Source organism: Apium graveolens, chromosome 4, assembly GCF_009905375.1.
Source record: "Apium graveolens cultivar Ventura chromosome 4, ASM990537v1, whole genome shotgun sequence".
Classification (NCBI taxonomy): Eukaryota; Viridiplantae; Streptophyta; class Magnoliopsida; order Apiales; family Apiaceae; genus Apium; species Apium graveolens.
In genome coordinates this window covers 281,137,289-281,151,166 of record NC_133650.1, presented here as the reverse complement: position 1 = coordinate 281,151,166, position 13,878 = coordinate 281,137,289, and positions in this window count along the sequence as shown.

Genomic DNA, 13,878 nt, shown 5'->3' with positions numbered 1-13,878 from the left:
GAACTCAGTTCTCTATATACATTTGGATTACTGAAATTCTTCCTTGCATTAATTTACATATTAAAGATGTAAATTAACAACTGGGCAGTTTACTTTGAATATGAAAAATTCCAAGTTAAATTTTTTTGTTTTGAAAAATAAATATGCATAGATTTCTGAAATATTCATAATTCATATTTCAGTTAATTTCTAATTTAAATCAAATTAATTTTGATTTACTAGAAATTAATCTGCTGCAAAACATTAGCTGAGTTCTTGCCTTAGGATGAAGAATTAAGCATTCCAATTTCACCTACAAGTTTAGTGAAACTTGCTTCATCCAAAGGTTTAGTAAAAATGTCAGCTAATTATTTTTCTGTTGGAACAAAAATGAGCTCAATGGTACCATTTGTAGCATGTTCTCTAATAAAATAGTACCTTACATCAATGTGCTTTGTTCTTGAATGATTAACTGGATTAGCCACTATAGATATGGCACTAGTATTGTCACACATGATAGGAATTTTGTGTAACACTAGGCCATAGTCCATTAGCTGATTTCTAATCCAAAGCACTTGAGCACAACAACTTCCTGCAACTATGTATTCAGTCTCAGATGTAGAAGTTGATACAGATTGTTATTTCTTGCTATACCAGGATACAAGTCTTTGTCCAAGAAATTGAAAACTTCCACTAGTATCTTCCTGTCAACCCTGCATCCAGCAAAATCTGCATCTGTGTAACCAACAACTACAAAACCAGTTCCCTTAGGATACCATAATCCCAGGTTCAGAGTTCCCTTCAAATATCTAAAAATCCTCTTTACAGCCATCAAATGTGATTCTTTTGGATTGGATTGAAATCTTGCACATAGACATGTTGTAAATATGATGTCTGGTCTACTTGCTGTTAAATAAAGCAATGATCCAATCATTCCTCTATAGCTTGAAATATCTACACTCTTGCCTTTTCTATCTTCATCCAACTTTGTTCTGTAGACATAGGTGTAGAAACATGTGAACAATCAATCATACCAAACTTTTTCAATAAGTCCTTGACATACTTAGTTTGGCTGATGAAGATCTCATCACTTCTTTGACTGACTTGTAATCCAAGAAAGTAACTTAATTCCCCAATCATACTCATTTCATATTCACTCTGCATAAGCTTGGAAAATCTTTGGCAAAACTTTTCATTTGTGGAGCCAAAAATGATATCATCCACATAGATCTGAACTAGGATCAAATCTTCCCCATGTTTCTTGTAGAAGAGAGTCTTGTCTATGGTACCTCTAGTAAAACCATGATTCAGTAGGAATTCTGACAGTGTATCATACCAATCTCTAGGTGCCTGCTTTAGTCCATATAGAGCCTTGAGTAACTTGTACACAAAGTTTGGAAATTCTGGATCTTTAAAACCAGGTGGCTGTTGCACATAAACTTCTTTTTCTAGCTCACCATTCAGGAAGGCACTCTTCACATCCATTTGATATACTTTAAAGTTTAAATGTGTAGTAAATGCTAGAAAAATTCTTATTACTTCAAGTCTTGCAACTGGAGCAAAAGTTTCATCATAATAAATTCCTTTTTTTGTGAGTAGCCTTTTGCAACCAACCTTGCTTTATTTCTGGTAACTATACCATTTTCATCCATTTTGTTCCAGAACACCCATTTTGTTCCAATAATGCTTTTATTCTTTGGTGCAGGATCTAACTTCCAAACTTTTGTTCCTTTCAAACTGATTAAGCTCCTCTTTCATAGCATATATCCAATCAGGATCCATTAGAGCTTCTTCAGTTTTCTTGGGTTCTATCTGAGACAGAAAGCATGCATGTAGGCACTCATTAGCAGTTGCACTTCTAGTCCTCACACCAGCAGTAGGATCACCAATAATTGATTCTCTAGTATGACTTATATCCCACTTCCTTGTATGAGTTTGTTGACTTGTGTTATTCCCAGTGGACTAACAATGAGATTTACAGAAGGGGGGTTGAATGTAGAGCTCAAAACTTTTTCAAGTTTTGAGCAGTTTCTAGGCTATGTGTTTTTATGAACAAGTGTGTGTGAATTGCTTTGAGCTAATGCAGACAAATATATATTCAAACACAAATGTAAAGAACACAACAGACTTAAAAACTTTTCTGGTGGATTTGTTGTTCCACCAGAGATGCGTTATTTCAGAAAATCTGTGATTCAAAGAATTAAATCACAGTTGCGTCCTAGTACAAACTAGATGATTTTCTTTCTGGATTTTTCTAAACAGCTCTAAAAAATTCACACTCTAATTACTAGATGCTACTTGGTTTATATATCACCAAGTTTACAAGTGAAGACAAAATTGTAAAATACAATTAAAAGATTCTTCACATGTTTCTTCTTTATTTCTCTATCCAATGCAATTTAGGTTTAGCTGTGAATCTTTGAATACTTCCTTGTTTGCACCAGAATGGAAATGCTGCATTTTCTTGATTCTTCCTAGAGGTTGCCACATTCCAGTTTGTCTCTGTCAACCCATGTGCCTCTGTCAGCTTATGAATTGTCACTATCAACTGCTATTGAACTAAGCATCCGTTGAAGCTTTCATCCGTTGATGACTTTATCCGTTAAAGCTTTATCCGTTGAAGCTCTATCCGTTGATGCATTAGCAGTTGAAGCTTTATCCGTTGAAGCACTCATCCATTGATGGATGTTATCCGTTGAAGCTTTAGAGACATCCGTTGAAGCTTTGTTTCTCATCCGTTGAAGGCCTTTAATATCAGTTGATACTACTTCACTTATGCAAAATTACAAGGCATGAAATATTTACACTTAGCCCTCCTATTTGCATATCCACTAGTAGTCAACATGACTGATAGTTTATCACAACATCTAAGAATTACAACTTAAATATAGAGAATGAAATGTGCTACAATACTAAACTTATTTCTAAGTAAAGCTACTCCTTCAACGGATAGCCAAAATGGTCTTATCCGTTGAGGCTACAAACACTAGATTTCTACTTAAGTGTTTTGTTTAACTTATCATCAAACTAATACACGTATTCCTAACAATCTCCCCCTATTTATGTCTACTAGAACTGTAGGCATAAATTTGGGTTTAACTTGATGATAACAAAACACTTGACAAATATATGAACTGAAAGAAAGTAGAAATTCAAAAGTGCTGCAAAAGTGTGTATATTGAGTTAGAATTGAAGAATTACATTGTTTCCAAGGGTGCTCCTTTAGCCGGAGCAGATTAATTCCTTTTTCTTTGATCCCTTGTTTTCTTCCCTAGCCTCCTGTCATTCTCCTCTATTTGGAGTTGGAGTTGTCTGTAGAATTCAGCTTCATCTTCTTCTTTGATGTCCAAATTAGATTGCATATCCTTGAGAGTTTTATTACTGGCAATCTTGAGCTGATCTTCAAGTCTGAAAAATCTTCTGACTCCTTTGTTGTCTCTGAACTCCATCAACCAATGAGGTGATTTATGAACTGTAATTCCTCTCGCTGGGATGAGTAATGTTCTAGGCAAGGCATTGGGCTCCCACCAAGTTTTCCTTATGCTGGCAATCTTGTTGAGAATCTCAGTTTTGGCAGTCCTGGTAAAGCCAGAATCCCTTTTTATAGCTGAGTAGACTCTAACCAAGGTAGAATAGCCTTCATCCAGAATTCTGTAAAGAGGCCAAGTCCTTTCCCCAATTCCTTTATATTTGAACACTAGTCTTTCTGGAAGCTGTCTGTAGGCATCTATTCCCCTTACTTCCTCCAGCTCATCCAGATAGAATTCAATGTCTGTAAATTCCTTTATGTCACAAATTTGAACATAATCATCCTTTGAGGCTTGTGGCTTAGGCTTAGGCTTCTGAGTGAATTTGATTGAGGTTAGAGGAGGTGTTAATTTGATTTTTCTTTTCTGTTTCTTTGATGGTGGAGAAGTGGTTAAGAAAGTGGGCAATTTGATGGTGTCCCAATCAAATGGTTCCTCCTCAGGAGTGATTGTTTCACCATGGATGTTTATGAAGGGGTCAGGCACAATGGATTCAGGAATAGAAGGTAGTGGTTTGGATTTTGATTGGGTTTCTTCAGTTTCATCTACAATCTTCCTTTTTGCATTGGCCTTCTTTCTGTTCCCTTTCTGCCATTCCTTTCTTTCCTTGCTTCTTTCTTCCACATCATCATTAAGCATGTCCCCCATACCTACATCTTCACCCTTGTCTTCAATTTCTTTCTTTTCTTCAGCTTGACTTGACTTTAGCTGTTTTTCAAGCTTTGCTTGTGCTCTTTTGTCAGCCTTTAGCTTTTTAGCTTATTCTTTCAACCTTCTGGCTTCTTCCCTCTTGGCTATAAAGAATTTGGGATGTCCTTGTATCACACGGATACTCTTTCCCTCTCTAAAGATAATAGCCATGTTCATTCTTTCAACCACATCCTTGGTCTCCTTGTGCTTCATGATATTACCACCCAAAACCTTGTCTTCATCAGGCTTTGGAAGAGGAAAATCCACTCCTTTCAACTGAACAAGGCTCAGAGGGTTCTTTATAGAGTCCTTATTGGATCTGTTGTTGGGCTTGAGAACCATAGGTTTCAGATTCTTGGAAGAAGTCTCTCCAACCTTATTCCTCCTTACTGGCTTGAGCTCCATAATGATTGGCTCCACCTTTATGCTATGCTTCACAGATTGTGATTTTGAAGTTGTAGAACCAAAAATTTGTTGCATCCTTTCATCAATTTTCCTCCTTTGCTCTTTGACTTTCATCTCAGCTGCTATCTGGATTAGATCAATTCCATCAAGCTTTCCTTTGATTTGAAGTGTTGGAAAAGTGGTGATGGCAGGAACTAGCACTTTAGATATTTGAACTTTTGTTGATGGCTCTCATTCCCCTTCCCCTTTATTCTCCCCCTTTTTGTTATCATCAAGGATATGGGTCAAGCCTTGTGCTTTTGCCAGCTGCAATAGTAGATTTGTCTGAGATTGTTAATTTTGAAGAATGGTGACCACCGAGTATTCAATGACTTGAACTCTGTTTTCCAAATTGGCCAGCCTCTTGTCAGCATCAGATTCTCTCCTCAATCTCAGCAACAAATCTTGCATTGTACCATAAGGCATGACTGAATCCAACTTCTCAGAATTGTAGGATTTCAGATCAGCAATATCCTTTTTGAGTTCATCCACACTCAAATTCTGTCTGATATGCTGCAACTGCTAGAGATGCAGAGAGTCTAGATGAGCTTGAAGAATAGCCTTGGTACCAGCATCTGTGGTCTCCTGAAGGGCCTTTTGAATAGCCATAACTTGCTTGCCCAAAGCTACACCAAACTGTCCTGGTGTAGATTTCTTTGTCCATGCCCATTCAGGTAAATCTGGAACAAAACTTGGGCCTGCATCTCCCCCTAAGTTTATGCTCCCATCCAAAGAAATAGAGTCATCATCATTAGAATTTACTTCAAATTCTTCAGATGGCTCACCAGCTTGAGAAGGCATCCTATTAACAGCAGCTTTATCTCTTTGAAGAGATTCTGAAGTGTGCACTATGTTCAAAGTCTGCTCTGCCTCCACATTGCCCTGAGTAGCCAACAGTTGATAGGCTGAAACAGGATGAGTAAAAGTGTCAGCATCCAAGGAAATGTTATCAATTTCAGCTTTGTAATGTTGCTGAAATTGTCTTCCCTTTTCAGCATCATCCACAATCATTGACTCACTAGAAATGGATGGATCCACCCTTATAGCTTCTGTACCTATTTTTCTCTCATTTTCTCTATATTCTTGCATCAGGGGCTCCCCCTAGCTCACACACACCCTCACACCCTCACCCTCACCTACTAAGGTGGCACTCCCCTCACTCACTTTTGCCATGCTGGAAGAAATAGCATGCATATTTTGACTCTCAACCTCTCCTTTTGCCTGGGAGCAACCCAGCCTCTCACTCAAATTATCACTCCCTTCCCTCAATCCTAGAAGTGATTGTACAGTAATCATGTCTTCTACACTTGGAATTGATTCAGTTATATGTTTAGAGACCATCAACGGATAGGAAGTATCCGTTGAAGTAGAAACTGATGATATCAACAGATAACTGTTGTTAAGCTTATCCGTCGAAGAACAACCACTTGTCAACGGATGAGAGATATCCGTTGAAGAAGGAAAAGATGTAGATATTGAAAATGACATAATTGTTGAATCTGTGTGAATTGATTTTAAGTGAGGTGACACAGATTCTTCAACTAAGTCTGAAAGAATTGGCTGATGATCTAACAAATCATCTAAAAGATGATGATCACCAGGATTTGAGTGGGGCTCCTCCCTGAGTTTTAAAGAGGGCGAATCAGGAATTGATGTGAATATCATATCCACATCCAGAGATGGTGATGGAGAATTTGGTGATTGATGTGTGTCTATTATGAGAGAATGGGGCCGTGACTCCACATTTGCTGGAGCCACATCAAGCTGAATTTGAGAAGGCAAAGATACATGTGGATGTATCTGTGCAGTGTGTGCCCCTTGTGTTGAAACTAGGGTTTTAGCCTTCTTTCTTCTTGAAAAGGCTTTGATAGGTGAATGTGTGGCTTCAGTGTCCCTCCCTCTTTTGTTCTGTGTCCCTGGTTGGGGACTATTTTCAATAGCTGCATCCTTTTGGGAGGATGCAACTAGGGATGTGTTTAACTCCTTTTGAACCACCACAGTCTTTTGAGAAGCTGTGGCTTGGATGGCTAGGGTACCACTCACCTCTCCCACCTTATCCTGGGGGGTTTCTTGATGTTCACCCTCCCCTCACCACTCACACCCTGTTCACTCCCTTCAGGGTTTATGGTAGTTGTTACAACTGTTGCCTTTTGAGAAACAACAGAGGTGGTTTTCTTTGACTTGTGTTTTGGAATTTTAGGTTTGGTGGCTTTGGTAGGAATCTGTTGGGACAAAGACATAGATTTCATTGCCACACTAGAAGGCAAAGAAATAATGGGGTTGGAAGAGGTAGGAGTTGCAGAAGTATTTACCTCACTTACCTGAGGTGCATTCATTATTGGTAAATATACCAATGGCACCTGGCTGTTGAGGTTAATTCTCAAAAGGTATGTAAGGACCCTTTTCTCTTGTGCCCAGCATTTGAGTTTATTGCTCTCATTAGTTATGACCAAACCTTCAGCAACATGGTTAGCCGATAACATAAATAATCTAGCATAGTAGATGTTATGAGGTCTATTAGCTTTATTACCTAACCTGGAACCTAATTCTAGCATGACATAGTTGCTAAAATTAAAGTGCCTATCAGAAACTAGCATATAGAGCATATTAACAAGAGATGAAGTTATGGCATCAAAATTGCTAATCTTCCCAGAGAAAACCTTGATAAAGGCATCTCCAAGAAAACTCCATTCTTTCCTAAGGCCCTTTCTTCTAATGCTCCCTAAACTAGCAGAATTAAAAGAATAACCTATGGAATCTAACATAGCAGATACATCATTATCAGTGTGTGGTGTCATGGCATTATTCTCAGGTAGCTTAAAGCAAGACTGTATATCATCACAGTTAATACATTAATCCTTACCTTTGAGAGAGAAAGTAATGGTCATATCTGTGGAGTTGAACTCTGCAGTTGTCCAAATCTCCTCAATTTCCTCATAATAGATAGTTGGGGCTTCCAGCATTGCATAGCTTAGTTTGCAGTTCTTGATGAAGTCCATCATCTTGTGATAATCTGAGTGGGCTTCATTCTTTTCCACCAAGGCTACAAAATTGTTCTTTTCATAAACAAAGCCAGACTGAGACATAATCTTGACTACTGGTGCCATTGTTATGAGTAAAGGTTGCAGAGAAAAGATTGAGAGTTTTGGGAGAGAAAGAGAGTAAAAATTGCAAGAAAGCGTAAAGTGAAAATAAGAATTCAATGGGCTTTTATACTTTCTCGAATTAAAACATAAATAAAATGATTAAATGATACTTTTAAGTAAATTACGGCCGTTTGAGAACAAAGAAAACTGTAAAAATTCTGAAAACTGCCTTTAATACAAATACATACAACTGTGTATATATGTATCAACGGTTAAGTAAACGAATCAACGGCTGTGACTCACTTAAAGTAACTGATGTGACACTTCAACGGATGAGGTAAATAGTTATCCATTGAAGATTAACACTGTTTTTATCCGTTGAAGGATAAAATTACCAGAAATGTATTTGTCTTTCAACGGATAATGAACATCCGTTGATAGAACAATTTTGGCTTTCAACGGATAGGGAATATCCATTGATAGAATAAACCTTACTTAAAGCCAACTTTGTTCTTGCCACAAATTCATTTCAGGCTTCAAAGCAGATTATAATGAGGACATGAATTTATGAATAATTAAGCATACCTAGCTCACTTACTAATCTTGTAAATGTTGATTCATCAAGTGGCTTGGTAAATATGTCTGCAATCTGCTTTTCACTTGGAACAAAATGAAGTTCCACTGTACCTTTCATCACATGTTCCCTTATGAAGTGGTACTTGATGTCAATGTGCTTGGTTCTTGAGTGTTGCACTGGATTTTCAGTAATGGCAATGACACTTGTGTTGTCACAGAATATAGGAATTTTGTCAACAGTTAGACCATATAGTTGATTCCTCATCCACAGTATCTGTGCACAGCAACTACCAGCAGCAATGTACTCAACTTCAGCTGTTGATGTTGAAACAAAATTTTGCTTCTTGCTGAACCATGACACAAGCTTATTCCCTAGAAATTGACAGGTGCCAGTTGTGCTTTTCTTGTCTATTTTGCAACCTACATAATCTGCATCTGAGTAGCCAATTAGATCAAAGCCAGACTCTCTAGGGTACCAAATTCCTAGATTTGGAGTCCCTTTGAAATATCTGAAAATCCTTTTAATAGCCACTAAGTGAGACTCTTTAGGGTCAGCTTGAAATCTAGCACAGAGACATGTAGAAAACATTATATCAGGTCTACTAGTAGTTAAATATAAAAGTGAGCCAACCATGCCTCTATAACTTGAAATGTCTACAGACTTTTCAGCCTTGTTTAATTCAAGCTTGGTGGCAGTGGCCATGGGAGTTTTTGCAGATGAACAATCCATTAAGTCAAATTTCTTTAAAAGATCATAAATATATTTAGTTTGATTAATGAAAATTCCACCACTAACTTGTTTAACTTGTAAACCAAGAAAATAAGTTAGCTCTCCCATCATGCTCATTTCATATTTACTTTGCATTAACTTAGCAAACTTTTTACAAAGCTTATCATCTGTAGACCCAAATATAATATCATCTACATAAATTTGAACAAGTATTGTAGAGCCATTAATATTTCTAAAGAAAAGAGTTTTGTCAACAGTACCTCTTGTGAAATGATTATCTAAAAGAAATTTTGACAAAGTCTCATACCAGGCTCTAGGTGCTTGCTTTAGTCCATAGAGTGCTTTTAACAGATAATACACATAGTCTGGAAAATTTGGATCTTCAAATCCTGGAGGTTGGCTTACATAAACTTCTTCCTCCAATTCCTTATTCAGAAATGCACTCTTGACATCCATTTGATAGACCTTGAAATTGGCATGGGCTGCATAGGCTGGAAAGATTCTGATGGCTTCAAGTCTTGCAACTGGAGCAAATGTCTCATCAAAATCTATTCCCTCTTGTTGAGAATAGCCTTTAGCAACCAATCTGGCTTTGTTCCTTATGACAATGCCATTTTCATCCATCTTGTTTCTGAATACCCATTTTGTGTCAATAGAACTCTTATTCTTTGGCTTGGATACCAGCTTCCATACTTTGTTCTTTTCAAATTGGTTTAGCTCCTCTCGCATTGCTAAAATCCAATCTGGATCCAATAGAGCTTCTTCCACTCTCTTAGGTTCCTCCTGTGATAGAAAGCTACTATACAGACATTCATCTTGAGTAGCCCTTCTAGTTTGCACTTTAGATGTAGCATCACCAATGATCAGTTCAAAAGGGTGATTCTTGGTCCATTTCCTTTGAGGTGGTAGATTACCTCTAGATGAGGTTGCCTCAGTATTGTCATGATGTGAGATAGAATGTTGATTGGTTGAAACTCCCCCTGAGTTGCTGATCCTTTGAAAGGAATTGGGAGTTCTATCAACTGATGAAGTGAAATGATTATCCGTTGACAGACAGTGATCAACGGATGCTTCATTATAAACTTCAACGGATGATGCACTTTGTCTTTCAACGGATGCTGCATTGCTTCTATCAACGGAAGCTGAATTATGACTTTCAACGGATGCAGCATTCTGTGTATTATCCAAAGGCAGATTTTGAATTCTTTTCGAGGTGCCTTCTCCATCATTCTCATCTTCACTATCATTATAATATATCTCAATGTTGTCAAATTTGAGTCCTTCATGATGTCCCTCATCTGTTAGTCCATCAATCTTTTTATCATCAAACACAACATGCACAGATTCCACGACAATGTTGGTTCTTAGATTGTAGACTCTATATGATTTTCCAGCAGAATAACCAACAAATATTCCTTCATCAGCCTTTACATCAAACTTCCCTTTGTGATCAGGTTGATTCCTTAGAATGTAGCATTTACAACCAAAGACATGCAGAAAGTTTAAAGTTGGTTTTCTTCTCTTGAACAATTGATAGGGAGTCATGCCTTTTGCCTGATTAATTAGAGAAATATTCTGAGTGTAACATGCACAGTTAACAACCTCGGTCCAAAAGTATGTTAGGAGTTTTGACTCTTCAAGCATTGTTCTTGCAGTTTCAATTAGTGATCTGTTCTTCCTTTCTACCACACCATTTTGTTGTGGAGTCCTTGGAGTTGAGAACTCATGCATGATCCCATTTTCTTCACAGAACAACTTCATGGTTGTATTCTTGAACTCAGTTCCATTGTCACTCCTCATATTTCTTACTTTGAAATCTGGATGATTGTTGACTTGCTTGATATGATTGATAATGATTTCACTAGCTTCATCCTTTGATCCAAGGAAATAAGCCCATGAAAACTTTGAGAAATCATCTACAATCACTAGGCAATATCTTTTCCTTGAAATTGACAATACATTGACTGGTCCAAAAAGATCCATGTGTAGCAGTTGTAATGGTTCATCAATTGCTGATTCAAGCTTCTTACTGAATGATGCTTTCTTTTGCTTTCCTTTCTGACAAGCATCACACAGTCCATCCCTTGTGAATTCCACTAGAGGGATTCCTCTAACTAAGTCCTTTTTGACTAGATCATTCATTGTCTTGAAATTCAAATGGGACAGCTTCTTGTGCCATAGCCAACTTTCATCTGGACTTGCTTTGCTGAGAAGACAAGTAATTGATTCTGAATCTGTAGAGTTGAAGTCAGCTAAGTACACATTTCCTTTTCTAACTCCAGTTAGAACCACTTTGTTGTCCTTCTTACTTGTGACAACACATGCTTCAGAATTGAAGGAAACAGTATTCCCTCTGTCACATAGTTGACTGATGCTCAATAGATTGTGTTTGAGACCATCAACTAATGCAACTTCATCAATGATGACATTCTCTTTTGAGATCAAGCCATATCCCATAGTGAACCCTTTGCTGTCATCTCCAAAGGTTATGCTAGGGCCAGCTCTCTCCTTGAACTCTGTGAGCAGGGTGAAATCTCCTGTCATGTGTCTTGAACAACCACTGTCCAAGTACCATAGATTCCTTCTTTTTCCCTGCACACAACAAAATCAATCAAGTTGATTTTGGTACCCAAGTTTCCTTGGGTCCAGCCTTGCTAGTCTTTTTCCCAGAATTCATTCCTCCTGCATCTTTTAACTTAGGTAACTTTGGGTCAACCTTGGTCTCAGATGTAGTTGGTTGAAGTGTAGGGTTAGTCACAGAATCATTTAGTACATTTGGTTGAATTTGATAAGGCATAGATTGTGCAAACATATTATTCCACATAGGCATGTTGTATGGCATCTGAGGCATACTAAATGCAGTAAAATAATGATTATTAACATATGGCATGTTTGCAAAATGTGCATGAGGATTCTGATGAGACATAACAGGCATAGCATGCAGAGGTGACAAAGACATGTTAGACATGGAGAGAGTTAAAGGCATGAGAGCATTCTTAACAAATTTGCAATTATCAGATAGATGATAACACTTTTACAATGCACACAGCTTTTTCTAGGAGCATATTTATCAGGTGTGTAATTGTTGTGTTTGTTAATCCCTACATTCCCATTTCTATTAGATTTTCTTTTAGTTTCCTTTTTATCCTCAACCAACTTAAGCCTATTTTTCAACTGATCTAAAGTCATGTGTCCTATATTCACCTTACTGGCATCTTTGGATGTGCTAGCTCATTCTTTGACAAAGTTCTTGAAAATTGAACCAACCTTTTTATTGGGATTTTTCTTTTTAGAATCACTTGCCTGTTTTAATTGATGAGCCTTCAACGGGTGCTCTTTTTCTTCCTTCAATGGATAACTTTCATCATCCGTTGATTCCACATCCGTTGACAGTCCATCAATTAATTCTAACTCCTTTTTGTTTTTCTTCCAGGCATTCTCACAGAATGATTCAATTCCCTGAACCTTGACAATCTGAGCACTAACATCCCTAGATGTTTTCCAGGCCTTGATTACCTCTTGCTCACTTTCTAACTGTTTAGAAAGAATTTCTACTTTCTTAACAGCTTCTTCTAGTTCACTCTCAACAGTCAAGCATTTAATTTTAATCTTTTCAAGCTCAATTACCTGATTCTCTAACACAACATTCCTATCACTTAAAAACAAATTATTCTCTTTGATTCTTGTGTTTTATTTAGCTAGTGATTTAAGGGAAACACGCAAATGATATAATTCATCGGACATATCATTTATGGCTTCATTGCATTCAATCTTAGAAAGCTGAGAGAGATCAGTAATAATTACCCGGTTTCTTGATGAACTAGTTTCATTTTCATCAGAATCAGCCATCAGGTCTAGGTTGACATATTCCATATCATCATCTTCATTGACTCCATCTGCTTGCCCAATCATCTAGTCAGAAAAGCTCTTTCCTTTTGTTTGAGCAAATCGAAATATTTCTTTTTGTAATCAACTTGCTCAAATTTCTTCTTATCAGAGGTTGGCTTCCTGCACTCATTTGCAAAGTGTCCACTAATGCCACAGTTATAACATTTGAACTTAGATTTGTCTACCATGTTTTTGTTTGACTTAGTGAATTTTGTATTTTTCTTGAATTTCATCTTTGCAAACCTCCTGGACAGAAAAGCCAGATGTTCATCAACATCATCAGAGTCATCTTGACTGGAATTGTCTTCATCCTCAGCTACTTGCTCCTTTCCCTTTCTTGATTCTGATTTGCTTGTGCCAATTTTGAGACTTGGCATTGTCTTTTCCTCATTCCTGGCTTCAATCTTCTCATTGTCAGCTACAAGTGCAACTGATCCTCCTTTTCTCTTTCCCTTTTTCAACAGCTCATCTTGCTCCATCTCAAGTTCATAGGTCTTCAAAATTCCATATAATCTTTCAAGTGTGAAGTCCTTATAATCTTGAGAATTTCTTAGAGAAACAGTCATAGGCTTCCATTCCTTTGGTAGAGACCTCAGAAATTTTAAATTGGAGTCCTTGACTTGGTACACTCTGCCATACAGCTTCAATCCATTCAACAGTTTCTGAAATCTGTTGAAGGTATCATTCAATGATTCTCCTTCTTCAAAATAAAAATATTCATACTGTTGAATGAGAAGCTGCATTTTGTTTTCTCTAACTTGTTCAGTAACTTCACAGATAAGTTGCACAGTATCCCAAATTTCCTTAGCAGTTTGGCTGTTAATGACATTGTCAAACATATCTTGATCTAGGCCATTAAACAGAATGTTCATGGCTTTCTTGTCCTTGTGAACTTCTTCAATATCTTCAACAGTCCATTCTGCTTTTGGCTTGGGAATAGACTGTCCAACAGCAACTG